General features: G+C 38.5%; 1 protein-coding gene across 5 annotated transcripts in view; it reads left to right on the top strand.

The window, feature by feature from the left end:
- sash1a (SAM and SH3 domain containing 1a) overlaps positions 1-15,534 on the top strand; it is a 359,575-nt gene that overhangs the window by 249,477 nt on the left and 94,564 nt on the right. The gene's annotated exons all lie outside the window — the stretch shown is intronic.

Genomic DNA, 15,534 nt, shown 5'->3' on the forward strand with positions numbered 1-15,534 from the left:
GCACATGCCCTCACACATGCACACAAACACAGAGAAAGACTCTAATTCAAGCTTTCTCAAAAATTCTGTGTATTGACAGCAGAATAAGTCCTTGTGTTCAATTCTCTGATCTCTCATGTTCTTATTCTGCTGAGGGAATGCTTTTTTCCTTAGCTGACAACTCGTTTTTGTTTTTTTTTTTGTGGTATTTTTCTCTCTTGATCACCTCATACATTGGGTCTGAAGGCATTCTCACTGACAGTGATGTCAGAAAGGAAGGATACTACCAAATGCAGGTGGAGGTTGCATAGGAACATAAGAACAGGATAAGAATAAAACATAAGGCCGTTGACAGTAAATTCAGTGTCGTCAATAGAGTCTTGACTGCTGACAGATCAAGTAAGTACCTCAGTGATGATATAAGGAGTAGTAACCATTAGGAGTAGTAATTAATACAATACTATGCACAAACATGTGTGTGTACATGTTCAAGACAAAAAAGGGTGTAACCTATTTTGTCAGGACCAGCAAAATGACTTTGAAAAGGTAAAGTGCTGTTTAATATTTTAACTAACTGAAAGGGTAAAACCACCATTTTTTTTGTTTTGTTATTTAGGTTAAGGGAAGTGCAAGCTTTTGTGTACAACTGTACATATACAGTACTTTGAAATGATTTTGTGTACTTGAGAAAATTATATTTACAAGCAATTAATCTTGCCAATAAATGTGTATTTGTTCCTTAACATAATATCTAATATTAGAACAAGTATTAATACAAGAATAATTAATATTAATACAAGAATTGGTGTGTTCCAGTACTTGGTTTGGATTAATAAATTGGCTTTGAGTTAAATCAGGTGTGCTGGTGATGGAACTTATCAAATTCATGTGATAGCTGAGGGCATCAAGAAAGATTCTGGAAACAAACTTCTGTTCTTGTGACCAGCTCAAAAGATACCAAGTACTTTGTTGAAGACAAGAAACTCTTGTTACTTTTTACTGCATTAATGTTTGTATGATTTTTGTAATGTCATATTGTTCTGGAATGTTATATTCCCAAAAATGGCAATTAAAAACAGTCATTTCCTTAAGTGATTTTTCAAGTGACTTTTTAGTGATTTGACAGTCACAAACAAATTACCAATGTTGTAATAAAATCATAAGAGTGATTAGGTAAATCATATCTCAGTGGTTTAGTGTAAAGTGGGAAGGATAGCTGTATTAGCTAGCAATTAGCTAGAGCAAGAGTGCCTCTTTGACATATATTCCTGTTTTGCACCACAATATAGTGTAGAAGGAGAAAAAGTGGACAGAAATTGCAGTGTCTCTTTTCAGAGCAAACCACTGCACCCACAAGAGCAGTTGTGAAGCAAAAGCTGCTTCTTTAGCTGTACCATTGTTATGCCATTTATCATCTTTCCAACCAAAACGGGCGCATGTCACCCCACTGCTCATTGAGCTCCACTGGTTACCGGTTACTGCTCGTGTCAAATTTAAAACTCTTACGATTGCCTACAAGGTGTTAACAGAGCAGGCTCCTTCCTACCTGCACTCGCTCCTAAAGGCTTACAGCACCGCCCGGCCCGTCCAATGAACGTTGCTTAGCTTTGCCAAACATTCACACAAAGCAATCGGGACTGTTCTCATACTTGATTCCCCAATGGTGGAACAAGCTACCTTCCACTGTCAGAGCAGGGGCGTCCCTCGCTATTTTTAAGAAACTCCTGAAGACAGAGCTCTTCAGGGAGCACTTACTCTAATCGCCTCTTGCAATCTAACCACTACCAACCTCATCTCCTTCTTGCCCTCCTTCCCTTCTCTACCCCGCTATTACCCTTTGGCCTCCTTTAAGGCCTGACTATGTTTGTTCTATGTACCTCATTATTTGTAAGTCGCTTTGGATAAAAGCGTCTGCTAAATGTAATGTAATGTAAAAAATGTAATGTAATCTTGTAAATTTCCGTCAGGAGCATGATGGAAAATAATCACAAAAGGAATCTGGTCTTGCAAATAGCGACCTGCAGGACTTTGCATGACTTTAAAAATCATAAGCCTTCAATAAAAACTCTGTGAACTGCTGACACATTGTCTTTAGATGTGAGAGGGTGTCAGACTTCAGCCTTTCAAAAGTCTTTTCGGGTCTTTTCAGAGCCTTCTAGTGTGTGGCTAGCATAGGAGATGCATTATATTATATATAATAAGGGGTAGGCAGATCTTAAAATTTGCACTTAGCCCACAACTTAATGAATTTTGTGACCAAAATATTCCACACCAGTAGGATCACGTGAATACATGTGTTTGCAGTCAAGAGGTAAAACCAAAGCTGTTGTGTGATTTAAAAATGATTTAAAAGCTTGTAAGCTAATGATAGCGAGGAAGCAGTAGTGGACACTGTGTGTTTAACAATAAAATTTGTGCTAATTATTTTTAGATATTGCCCAAGCCTAGCGAAAAGTAGTTGTTTAATTATTAATGGTGGATATTTCTGAAAAGTTCAGCTGATTTGTTGGTTGCCACTCAGGCTACAGGCTGTGCATTTTTGCGGACTAAATATGAAATATTGTAGGCAGGGGCACTGGGCAAAATACAGTGTTGACTCCTTGTGTATATAGTACATACATGACACACATATGACCTCATGTGCTGATTGTGTAAAAAAAAGAAAAAGCGTGCATGGGCACAGATTTGTCCTAAGGATAGATGCCGTACCTGAAGTGCAGTTGCCATAGCTCACTATGCCATAACGGTAGAGTAGTGAGTAGATTACGCTGTAATCTTCACTTTGACTCATCATTAATCAGAGCACAGATACGGTGTCATATCTGCTCCCGGGAGATTTGTCCTTAACCCCTCAGCTACTGACCAGTCAGCTGTGACGGACTCCCTGCAACTGCCAATTACCATCAGCAAGAAGAGCCATCAGTCTGAGTGTCAATTCAAATTATTCCACTCGGAGGTTTATAAATTATTACCTGATCAGCCATGAAGCAAACATGTCGGAGTCAGCAGGCGGCCCCTTTCTTCCCCGTCTTTCTAAATGAAGATTAATGGGCTTTTGATTGTAACAGTAATAGGTTGTAACCAGACTGTGATTGTGTTTTACAACAACATGGTAATTACCTTGATTTTGCCTAATTTCTTCAGCATTTGGAGAGCATTTTATTAAAGATAGGTGTTATGGGTAATATTAAAGTGTCCAAGTGTCTCTGTAAGCATTCACTGCCAATGCCTTGAGCTCAGGTACCTAATGGATTCTTCAGTCAATCAATAATCCAAAATGTGTCAGATCTTAAGTGACAGGCACGTGTGGGTCTCTTAATCCAATAGTCTAACCATGCAGCATTCATCTGTCAAGCCTCTGCTGGTCTGTCAGACCGACGCTGATGGATGGGAAAGGACCCAACAAGGAAGAGCAATCACACCTACACCTCAGACAGACAGGAGTAATCACTGTCACTGAGTGTAGTCAACCCTGTATATGAGAAACAAATGTATGTTTTAATGTAGAACAGCACAGTCAGGGAAAATATATTGGAGCATGATTGGAACTGTAGCTTTCCACTTATTGGTTTTGTTAGCTTGCTTCTTGTTGATTATCCACAGTACACAGGTCTCATTTGAGCACTGTCCAAAGGAGATGGGGACACTGTTATGCACATTGTGGATTTGAGGGCATTGCATTATCAGTGTTTTACATAATTTACATTATGACCTTGGCAACTACAACCCCAATTCCAATGAAGTTGGGACGTTGTGTAAAACATAAATAAAAACAGAATACGATGATTTGTAAATCCTTTTCAACCTATATTCAATAGAATACACTACAAAGACAAGATATTTAATGTTCAAACGGATAAACTCTATTGTTTTTTGCAAATATTCACTCATTTTTAATTTGATGCTTGCAACACGTTCCAAAGAAGTTGGGACAGGGGCAACAAAAGACTGGGAAAGTTGAATAATGTTCAAAAAACACCTGTTTGGAACATTCCACAGGTGAACAGGTTAACTGGAAACAGGTGAGTGTCATAAAGGGAGCATCCCTGAAAGGCTCAGTCATACACAAGCAAGGCTGGGGCGAGGTTCACCACTTTGTGAACAACTGCATGAGCAAGTAGTCCAACAGTTTAAGAACGTTTCTCAATGTGCAATTGCAAGGAATTTAGGGATTTCATCATCTACAATCCATAATATCATCAAAAGATTCAAAGAATCTGGAGAAATCTCTGCAAGTAAGCAGCAAGGCAGAAAACCAACATTGAATGCCCGTGACCTTCAATCCCTCTGCATTAAAAACTGACATCATTGTGTAATGGATATTACCACATGGGCTCAGGAACACTTCAGAAAACCATTGTCAGTGAACACAGTTCATTGCTCCATCTACAAGTGCAAGTTAAAACTTTGCCATGCAAAGCGAAAGCCATATATCAACAACACCCAGAAACGCCGCCAGCTTCTCTGGGCCCAAGCTCATCTGAGATGAACTGACGAAAAGTGGAAAAGTGTCCTGTGGTCTGACGAGTCCACATTTCAAATTGTTTTTGGAAATAATGGACGTAATGTCCTCCGGGCCAAAGATGAAAAGGACTGTTGTTTGGATTGTTATCAAAGGATTGTTATCAGAGCAAAGTTTAAAAGCCAGCATCTCTGATGGTATGGGTGTGTGTTAGTGCCCATGGCATGGGTAACTTGCACATCTGTGAAAGCACCATTAATGCTGAAAGGTACATACAGGTTTTGGAGCAACATATGCTGCCATCCAAGCAACGTCTTTTTCAGGGACGTCCCTGCTTATTTCAGCAAGACAATGCCAAGCCACATTCTGCACATGTTACAACAGTGTGGCTTCGTATTACAAGAGTGCGGGTACTAGACTGGCCTGCCTGCAGTCCAGACCTGTCACCCATTGAAAATGTGTGGTGCATTATGAAGCGCAAAATACGACAACAGAAACCCCGGACTGTTGAACAACTGAAGTTGTACATCAAGCAAGAATGGGAAAGAATTCAACCTATAAAGCTTCAACAATTAGTGTCCTCAGTTCCCAAACGCTTATTGAGTGTTGTTAAGAGGAGAGGTGACACAGTGGTAAACATGCCCCTGTCCCAACTTCTTTGGAACATGTTGCATGCATCAAATTCAAGATGAGTGAATATTTACAAAGAACAATAAAGTTTATCCGTTTGAACATAAAATATTTTGTCTGTGTAGTGTACTCAATTGAATATAGGTTGAAAAGGAATTGCAAATCATTGTATTCTGTTTTTATTTATGTTTTACACAACGTCCCAACTTCATTGGAATTGGGGTTGTATGTTTGCTGTCTTTTTCTTGTACTCATTGGTACTCTCAGAGGTAAGTGAGCAGTCTGCAGTAAAAGCTAAGGACCTCACCAAAATTCCAGTCTAACTTAGCCCTTTGAAAAAGGGTAAGTTTCGAAAATTGGGGTTTTGTCCAAGAATTGCAGGAAAGGTGTAGGTTAAAAAGTGTTTAGAGCACATGATTGAGCAAATTAAGATTTAAATATGTCTAGCTGCAAAATATGCAAAGCCTATAGGCTAAATAGTATAGTTATAAAATGACTATGAATAGAACTACAGACTTACCTTTGTCATTTCGCTGTATACACCTTAATTGCGTGTGAGCGAACAATGGCAGTGTTCTCCATAGGGACCTGTTTCAGTATCACAGATCAGAATCAGATCGATGTGCCACAATGGCCAGAGTGATCGCTCCACTGGGTCCTATTAAGGTACAAAACTGGGTATGTGGGTATGTGTGTAGAAGTAAGTGTGTGCATGTGTGCACTTGCAACTTCCTCTGGGACTCATTACTTCAGCCTAACAGACGCACCTTCTGACAGTGCCATCTCTCATGCCACACACACAGACCTTTATCTTTTTATAAAGGCCTATTGATGTGTGCTTCATATGAAACTTAAAACGCTTACTTTGAGTTCCAAGCTAATCAAATCTTTGTACACAACGAATTACTTGTACACGTGCACACATTCACACATGTGCACACTTTACACATTTTCACTAGTATGTATAGTGTGTAGTTAGGTTTTCTCCTGTTAGTTTGTATGTGTGTTGTCTAAAAGCATATTAATCACTTTTCAAGGAATTATGTTATAGGGATGTATAATAGAATGATTATTACTTCTTGTACACAAGCCTACTCTCTTCCTACAGTGGTGTCACAGTAGTCTCCAAAGTGAGATTTTCTGGTTTAAAGACTAGTAAAATCCCTTTTTGATCATGTATCTTTAGAAAAATACTACAATCACTTTAGGGTGAATATTTAAAGGCAGGTTATGGATTCCCAATAATATGATGCATTCATGATATGCATACTGAGCATTATAGCGAGAGAATATTGATGGACACAAAAAAGCATACAAATTAGTGTCTGTCAAAGCAATGAGACTGAGGTGTCTAGTGCTGCGCTACAGATTAGGACTTAACATGACAAATCATATTAAATGTTTTAAGCCGCAGTGCCCCTTAAAAGATTTTACTGTAAAAAACTTTTACAGTAGCCGCAAATCAACTTTGACAGACAAATATCACCATTTTTTTCCTCAGATCAAGCTCAGCACTATGCTGAGATTAGATATTATAAAACATCTGATTAAATATGAACAGTGTGTTGCTACATTGTTGCAGCAAATCATCCTTAGTCAGGAAAGGAAAACCATCTTTAATCCATCCTTAAACCAGTGATTCAGGAACATTAAGGCTCTATTGAGGAAATACTATAGTTTTTTCTGTATTAATACACTGTCATTTTAAGTGTATACATGTATTTACACAGTTCCTTCTAGCAAATACAATTCTCAGACCAGCATTGGATTTGGGACTTATAATATATTTCTTGTCATTAGTAGGAATTATTATGACTGAGCCTTTGTAGACTAACTACAAAATGCATTTGAGTACGTACAGTGGGACCAAAGGAATTCTAACACTCTACCTGACTATTGACTTAGCCTCACTGTTTCCCCTTGGTGCATTTTAAAAGCTGTTCTATTGCTGTTTTAGCTCAGAAGCTTGTTTTGATGACAGCTTGGAGGATTGAGGGATGAAGTCAACGTAAATGTAGATGTGAACAGCAGAACTTGCCCAGAAATCCTGATGAAATTTTCTTTTCTTTGCTGGACAAAGCTGTTTATAAGCCAGAGCAATAAAATTCTTTAGAGCACTTTTTCATTCGATTTTCTCTGTTCAAACTGGGCTTTATGGAGCAAAATACTTTTATACGGAACTGCTGGAGCAATTTGGTTACTTTACTCTCCTAGTTTGCTAGTTAAAGTAACCATGTTGCTTCAAGTTTGTGCCCTCTCCTGTGAAGTACAGTCCCTGACAAAAGTCTTGTCGCTTATCCAAGTTGTAGGAACAACAAATAATAACTTGACTTGTAGTTGATCAATTGAAATCAGTAATGTCTTGTCGTATACAAAAATAATGTTGAAATGATACATATACTTTATTTTGAATACAAAAACATGCTACAATAACATTAGAACATAAAGTCATGGTGCCTTAGAAAAAATAATATTGTGTATGACTTCCATGAGCTTGGAGGACTGCATCCATACATCTTGGCAATATATTTGACTCAAATAAGTTATTGATGAAGTCATCTGGAATGGCAAAGAAAGTAGTCTTGCAGTACTCCCAGAGTTCATCATTTTTTTTTGGTTTCGTCTTTCAAGCCTCCTCCTTCATCTTACCCCAGACATACTCAATAACGTTCATGTCTGGTGACTGGGCTGTCCAGTCCTGGAGCACCTTGATCTACTTTGCTTTCAGGAACTTTGATATGGATGCTGAAGTATGAGAAGGAGCACCATCTTGCTGCAGAATTTGCCCTCTTGTGGTTTGGAATGTAATGGGCAACATCTTGATACTTCAGGCTGTTGATGTTGCCATCCACTCTGCAGAGCTCTTGGACACCCCCATACTGGATGTAACCCCAAACCACCAAACTTGACTGTTTTCTGGGTGAATTTTGGGTCCATCCAGGTTCCAAAATGTCTTCTGCAGTATTTACGGCGACTGGGATGCAGTTCAATGGATGATTCATCAGCAAAATCAACCTTCTGCCACTTTTCCACTGTCCATCCTTTCTGCAAGGTGTGGGCCTTGGCAAATGCGACATGATATTTTTGTTGTCTTCTGTTTAATGCTGGTTTCTGTGCACTAATTCGGCCATGAAGACCACTGCGTGAAAGAATTTGACAAACTGTTCCTGTAGATACAGCCTTTTCTGACCAGTTCTCATGTAGTTCCACTGCAATTGAAAAAGGGCTGTCCCTAGACTGTTGAAGCAGCAAACGGTCCTCTTGAACAGTTGTCTTAAGGGGTCTGCCTGAACAGGGCTTGTCATGAACATCACCAGTTTCTTGAAATCTTTTTCTTATCCTCACCACTTGACGTTTGGATACATTAAAGATGTCTACCAATTTTTTGCATTTTTTGTCATAGGTCAGGTTGCACTTCACATGAAAGTCTGGTGTGCTGGGGTTCTTTTTATACACACCTGGGAATGTGTTCATTAGATTCTTTGTCCCAGGTGAAGCTCTAATCTCTGATTGGTTGAATCATTTAAAGACACGATAAGACTTTTGTCCTTGCAAAATTGCTATGAGCTTTACCAAGCTGTGGACATCAGGACACTTTTTGCACCCAGTCATTAACGTGAAAGCCCTTGACATTAAAGTGAACCATTTATTGTAACGATTGATCACAAATAAAGTTATATACCATTTTAAGTTACTATGTCATTATGCGACAAGACTTCTGTCAGGGACTGTAGTTAGCAAGCTATGGGTTACAGAGCTAGCAACTTTACAAAAAGGTGCAATGCACTATATTTCTTTTTCTGAAGCTTAAGGGAGACAAAGCAACATTTCACCAAGTTTATGTACACTCTGACTTCTCTAAAAATGTCTACAATACAAAGTCTGTTTGGCTAGCTAATTAGCTAACAGAGGATAGTCTAGCCAAGGGTAAGTGCAATCCTGTTGAAATACATACTTTGCATCACCCCCCTCATTCCTTGCTCTTTGAATGGCAGCTTGTGTAAGACTGCACTGCAAGTTGTGAGGTGAAGTTGGTGAAGGCATGTAAAAAAAACGTATTATTGAAATGGAGGGAAATACTCTGGTCTGCTCCCCAAGGTCCTTGGCCCCATTACACAAAGACCTAAGCAGAAAGGCACTGAAGGCTTTATTATGCCTTTCAGGCTATAGAATACTTGGGTGAAAGTAATACCAGAGCTGTAGTATAACTGTCAAGTGATCACACACTCACTCTCCATCCCCCACCCCACTCCCCAACACACAAAGCCCCCTCTATCTGTGTTCTGAAATCACCTTGGCAGTGACAGTTTTGTCAAAACCCAATTTCAAGCCATGTGATAAAAAATAAATTCCATCACATCACTCTGTGTGTGTGTGTGTGTGTGTGTGTGTGTGTGTGTGTGTGTGTGTGTGTGTGTGTGTGTGTGTGTGAGAGAGAGAGAGAGAGAGAGAGAGAGAGAGAGAGAGAGATAAAATATGGATGGCATTATTTAGGGGGCAGCGTCGTTCTCCATGGGTGACTTTAATTACAGATGGAGGGATAATCCGGCCAGAGAGACCAGACTTCAGAGCACTGCCCCCCACACCACACACACACACACACAGCAAGGCTGAGCTTCTACACTAGCAGGGTGATTGATAATGTGACATTAACAAAGCGACAGGATCCAAAACCCCTCACTCCCTGCCTGTCAGAGAGAGAGAGAGAGAGAGAGAGACAGAGAGAGAGAGAGAGAAAGAGGAGAAGTGAAGGAGTGAAGTGAGTCTTAGGGTTGAAAGAGAAAAAAAGTGAAAGGACAACACTGCAGTCTTCTTTACACTGAGTAGACGCACCATGCTGTGTGTGTGGGCAGTTTTGGCAAATTTTTTGGCTAATGGAATATTGTCTCAGCCTTTTAGAGAATTGTTTAAGAAGCCCCGCAGCAAGTCAGTGGCCCAGAAATTCCAATTAATAAAGACTATTTCTATTTCTCTCTCTCTCTCTCTCTCTCTCTCTCTCTCTATATATATATATATATATATATATGTATATATATATATATATATATATATATATATATATATATATATATATATATATTGAAAGGATCTGCCCTCCTTACCTGTCGCAGATAATGAAATAGAATAGAACAATATTCTATATTAGAAACAATAGAAACACAATAGAAACTTTTTTTTTGACTTCTCAATTTGATTTAATTTCCACTTGACTGCTACATTTGAATTTGATTTGCATCCTGTACAATTCTGGAGGATGTGGGAAGAGGAGCAGGAAGGGAGGAAAAATTGAAATGTATGAGCTGGTATCTGGTATTAAGATGGGCTGTATTGGCTCGCCATAAGAATGAGGAGGTTATAAAGCCCTTCCTAGTGCTGAGCTTACACACACACACACATTTTAGAAATCACTCTTTGCCTTCGTCTTTGGTTCTGTGGTTGCCATGGTGATGGATGATAGTAGTCCGGGGATTTAGTGAAAGAGTAAAAAGACTGAACCAAACACGACACCTTCAGCTTTTAAATCATTTATGAATACAGTGCAGAATTAATTTGACTCCAGTGCAAGAAGGGTGAGACAAAAAGGAACATTACTTACAGCAGCTTATACAGGAGAGTGTGTCTTGGTGTCAGTAACACACTGTGCGTGTGGATGTCTTGTAGGATGATGAAACATGTTGTTTAATATTAAATCTGTGATGTTAGTTGGTGTTAAATAAGACTATTGAATGTGTTTGTACTGCACATATGTAACAGGGGCTAAAGCATGTAAAACACGCCATTATTTCCAAAGTGTCAGTTAGAGGTACGTGATAGAAATAGGTGGATGTTATAGAAACACGTATATATTTGCTGATCTGTGTTGTAATTTCAGGATGTAAATAATGTGAGGCAGCCATGTAGACTCATGCTATATTTGAATGCTGCTTCTACACCAAAACTTTTGTAGCACAATAATTCTAATTTAATTTATTATAAACATCTAAAAAGCATCAGTAGCTTAACTATCGATAGGCTGTTATTTTCACTGCTTTGCATAATTTCCATTGACTATTAGCCACAAGGTTTTCCTCACCAGTGAACCTCCACTGTATTTAATTGATGCTTAAAACTCCATCACCAACATCAAAGTTCTTGATATTCTTTCTTAGTTCAGGAAGAACCTATTCATTCTATTTATTTGTTAACTTTGTAATTTATATGCACTTTACATACTGCTTTTTCATAAGTTGGCTACACAGGAAGAAAGAGAAAGTAATTAAGAAATTGTGTAAATTAATCATTCACCATACTAAAAGTTTTGAAGCCTTGAAAATGCAAACACATTTGATGAAATCATCTTACCTGCAGTAAAGATGTAGGAGGATCACTTTAAAGATAATGTGAACTGGAAAACAAATGATATTTTCCTTCCATACTGTGACATATTGCTGAGTGAAAATGGTATTAGGGAGGATCTCTGAGCTAGCTGAGCATTTTCACTCATGATGGGTAGGAATGGCAGAAAGGGGAGATGAAAAACGATAATGGTTAATGTTATTTTTCTCTATCAGCTGGTTCTTGATGGTGTAGCCAAAAGCAAAAGACATTTTAGAAGTGGGCAAAAGATTTACATTTCAATGAAAGATTATGGGATAGCATGAGTTTTATGTTTTAAATAATATGATGAGTTGTGTCTAATATGACACAAAACACAACAATAAGATTCTGGTTAACAAAATTTCAATCATTCAGTCTCTTTCCATCTCTCACTGCTCTCCATCTCTACCTCCTGTCTGACTGATAGAGCAACCTCGGGGGGCATCCCTGTAGCCCCTCAATCATCTCTTTCTCTCTCGTCTTTTATTCCTCCCCTGGCTCTCACTCTTTACCTCCCACTTTCTCATGCCCTCATCCTCTCTCCATCCCTCTAGAGGATGAACCGCTGACAGATAGAGGCAGAGGAGGCTATTTTCCCCCAGTCTAGATTTTCCCACCAGTATTCTCTCTTCTCATTTTTTTGCCTGGTTAATGCATTCTGGTCATACTTCAGTGGTCTCTATACCCAAAATCTCAGTCTTGCTTTTCATCTATGTGATGGATAAGAAAAGACTGGTGTAGTGGCCATTGGCCATTATACAGTTTGAAAGCTCTCAGGACCAGGGCAGCATCACAGTCAGATATTCTGTTTAGAGAAGTAATGAGGCCTTCTCCAGGCTGACTTGATATACTTGCTTGTCTTGTCTGTTTATGTAAAAGTCACTGATGACAACAGATGACGTATCTAGTTCTTGAAGGATTGTCCCATTTCATAGGGGGAAGATTTCAACCCCTACCCCTTGTAACTCAGTTTCAAGGGGGAGGGTTACACTCGAAAACAAGGGGTAGGGGTAAAAATAAGAAATGGGATTGGGCCTTAGTCACATCCTCATTACCGAATAGGTCTGCTAACCTGAGATATTGACATATATTCAGGAGTAATATAAAGATGTATACTGTGTATCTGAAAGTTTATATATATCTGCTGATGCAACATTTCTTCTGGAATCAGTGGTATTCATAGAGTATTTCTGTACAGCCTCATCTTCTGCAAAGGCTTTACATTAAATGTTGGAACATTTTTGTGAGAACAGAACTACATTCACAAGAGCACTAGTGAGGTCAGATACTGATGGTGGTTGAATAATTCTAGATCCCAGACTCCAACATCCATAGGTATTGGATGGAGCTCCATTACTCCAGAGAAAGCAGTTCCACTGCTTCATAACCCAATGCTGTTGGGGCTTTATACGTCCCTAACTGATACTTGGCTTTGGACATAGAAACCTTAGGTTCATGTGTGGCTGCTGCAGAGCTTCTCATTCAGTTGGCAGTGTGTTTCTATTGAAATCAAACAAGCTGTGTGTACTTTGTTGGTTTATTGTCAGTTATCAATTTTCATCTCTGAAACTCAAACAGCATAAGCTCCCAAATGAACTGGAAATAAACAGATTATATCACTGTGTGTGATTTTTTTAAAATAATGTTTAAAAAGATATCCATGCTTTATTGGTCAGATTTCCAATGATATGGATAAATATTGATATATAAGAGTTGGGTCCTAAAGAGTAATATTGATTATACAGTGAACCACAACATGGATCATTCTACCAAACTGACTTAAACTGTAGACTAAAGTTTTTTCCATTTGACCCTTTATCTTAATTATGTTTATTTTATTAAAACAAATTAAACATTCCATTTTGTCACTACCAAAGCAATATCAACATTTCTGTAACTTTACTAGATGTTTTGGGATTGGCTGTTTTGTCAATAATAATATAGCTCACTTTCAGCATAACTTAAAAAACACTAGCCAGGACATGACTGAAAAACATAGCTTTGAACAGTTGTATACAGAAAAATCCATAACATTTTTCATTTAAACATAAAACTTTACATAATTGCAGAAAATATGTGTTCTGGTAGTAATAATTATTAAGATTGCACACTGATTTTCAGGTTTTTACTTCAAAACAATGGGAACTAACTGCTTACCATGTGGCAATGAGGGACAGGGATGCAGTCTAAAATAAGGTTCCACCTATGGACTAAACCTTTGTGTTCAGTAGTGACATGAAAACATGGGACAGCATTTTTAAAGTTTTTTAACTTTATAATTAATCAAAAATACCTTTTCTATTTGATTTCATTTTATTATTATTATTTTTACAAGTTGAAATTTAGGGGTTATGGGTTGAGCCACCTCTAAGAAGAAAGCACCCTCTAAATGAAGATTTCTTGCTGTGCTGATGTAAGGCTGGGGTCTGTGAGGCTTGTGTCATTTTGCTGCCACAGGTTTGAAGCCAGTATTGAGCATGAGAGAGAGAGAGAGAGAGAGAGAGAGATCAGAGAAGAGAGGGAGCTTTGGGGAATCACATCCAGGTGGAGCTTTGGGCAACTGAGGAGGAAAAGGTGGGGAAACGAGGAGGGATTTAGGGAAAAGGAGCTTGGAAAGGGGATTAGGTAAAGACCTTGGAAGACATAGAAGCGCGTGTGTGTGTGTGTGTGTGTCAGACCACACTTAGCTAGCAACATTGGTGTGAATGCAGCTTTTCTTTGACATTTAATTTTATAGTGCACTGCTGCCATCTACTGGCTGCTTCTCTCTCTCTCTCTCTCTCTCTCTCTCTCTCTCTCTCTTTCTCTCTCAGACAAATATCATTCTGTTATTCTCATCAAAGATCAAAATATTTTAGTGTAAAAGGTCGAGCATATTCACAGAGTGCTCACACACATCCTCTGAAAAAACATGCACCATTCCACACGCAGACGTACATACACACAGTTGCTCATTTACATATAAATTGCCTTAAGTAGGACATCCCTGTTAAATTCCTCAATGGCATCTTGTTTAAAATTCATGTGAGCTTTTGTTCAAATAAAGACTGATAGTGCAGGGGTATTCGCTAGATAGGCTTTGCATGTGTTTCAGGTGTGTATGTTTTATGATGGTGATGATAGACGGATGTCTGTGTGTATATGCGTTTGTATTTCCTCTAACTAAATGACTGAATAAGCAGATGGTATGGGGATTCAAGGGCCTTTTGATGTTTGACACTCTGATAATGAACCATGTCCGTCCCCTGTTGTGTGTGAGTGTGTGTCCTCATCCAGCAAAGCCAACAGAAATCAGGTTTGTCTTTTCTCTGCTCCTGGTGATTAGGTCAAGTGCCCCCTCTAGGGATTGTTAAAGCTAGTGTCAAAGGCAGCCCCTTTTGTTCAGAAGTAGAGGAGGATAAAGTGGTTTACTTCACTGTACATCCATTAAAATAAAGCTTTCAGAAAGTGTGGAGAGATGCAGTGGAAGAGCCTCTTATTATTCTTTTAAGAATCTTTCAGAGGATCATTGTATAAAGAACATTGTTTTTTTTTTTTTTATCCATTTTTCTCTCCAGTTCAGTCATGGCCAAACACCCATTCACACCCACTAACTACATCTCCCCCCTATCTTTTTCTGTCATTATTTAAATCAAGAATACCTTCAAACACAACAAAACAGTCAATTCTCTACATATTTAAATAAAAATTGTTTGTTGAAAAGTGTGTTATTTGCTTGTTGATATCATTGGTTCCAAAATTCAAATGTCATCTCAGGGCAGATTTAAATGCTTTTACTGTTTTCATTTAATAATAAAAAGGGATGTGGGTTGTTTGCTTTATATTCAGTTGGCTTAAGTGGTGACCTCTGAAAGTTAAATATAATCAAAATATAATATAGAATTTTTTATTTTTGTTTATTTATACATATGTATCATGAGTAGTCTTGGCTCAACACTGCTTGTTTCCTCTGAGACAGCAGATGCCACACCTCCCTATAGCTAACACTCCTGACTTCCGACTCCTAAAAAACAGGAGATGTAAGGAGATGTATGAAAATATATTACTACTAATAGACATATAAGAGTTGGTGGGAAAGGGGGACAAGTGAAAAAAAAACTGCACAA

Source organism: Pygocentrus nattereri, chromosome 4 (assembly GCF_015220715.1).
Source record: "Pygocentrus nattereri isolate fPygNat1 chromosome 4, fPygNat1.pri, whole genome shotgun sequence".
NCBI lineage: Eukaryota > Metazoa > Chordata > Actinopteri > Characiformes > Serrasalmidae > Pygocentrus > Pygocentrus nattereri.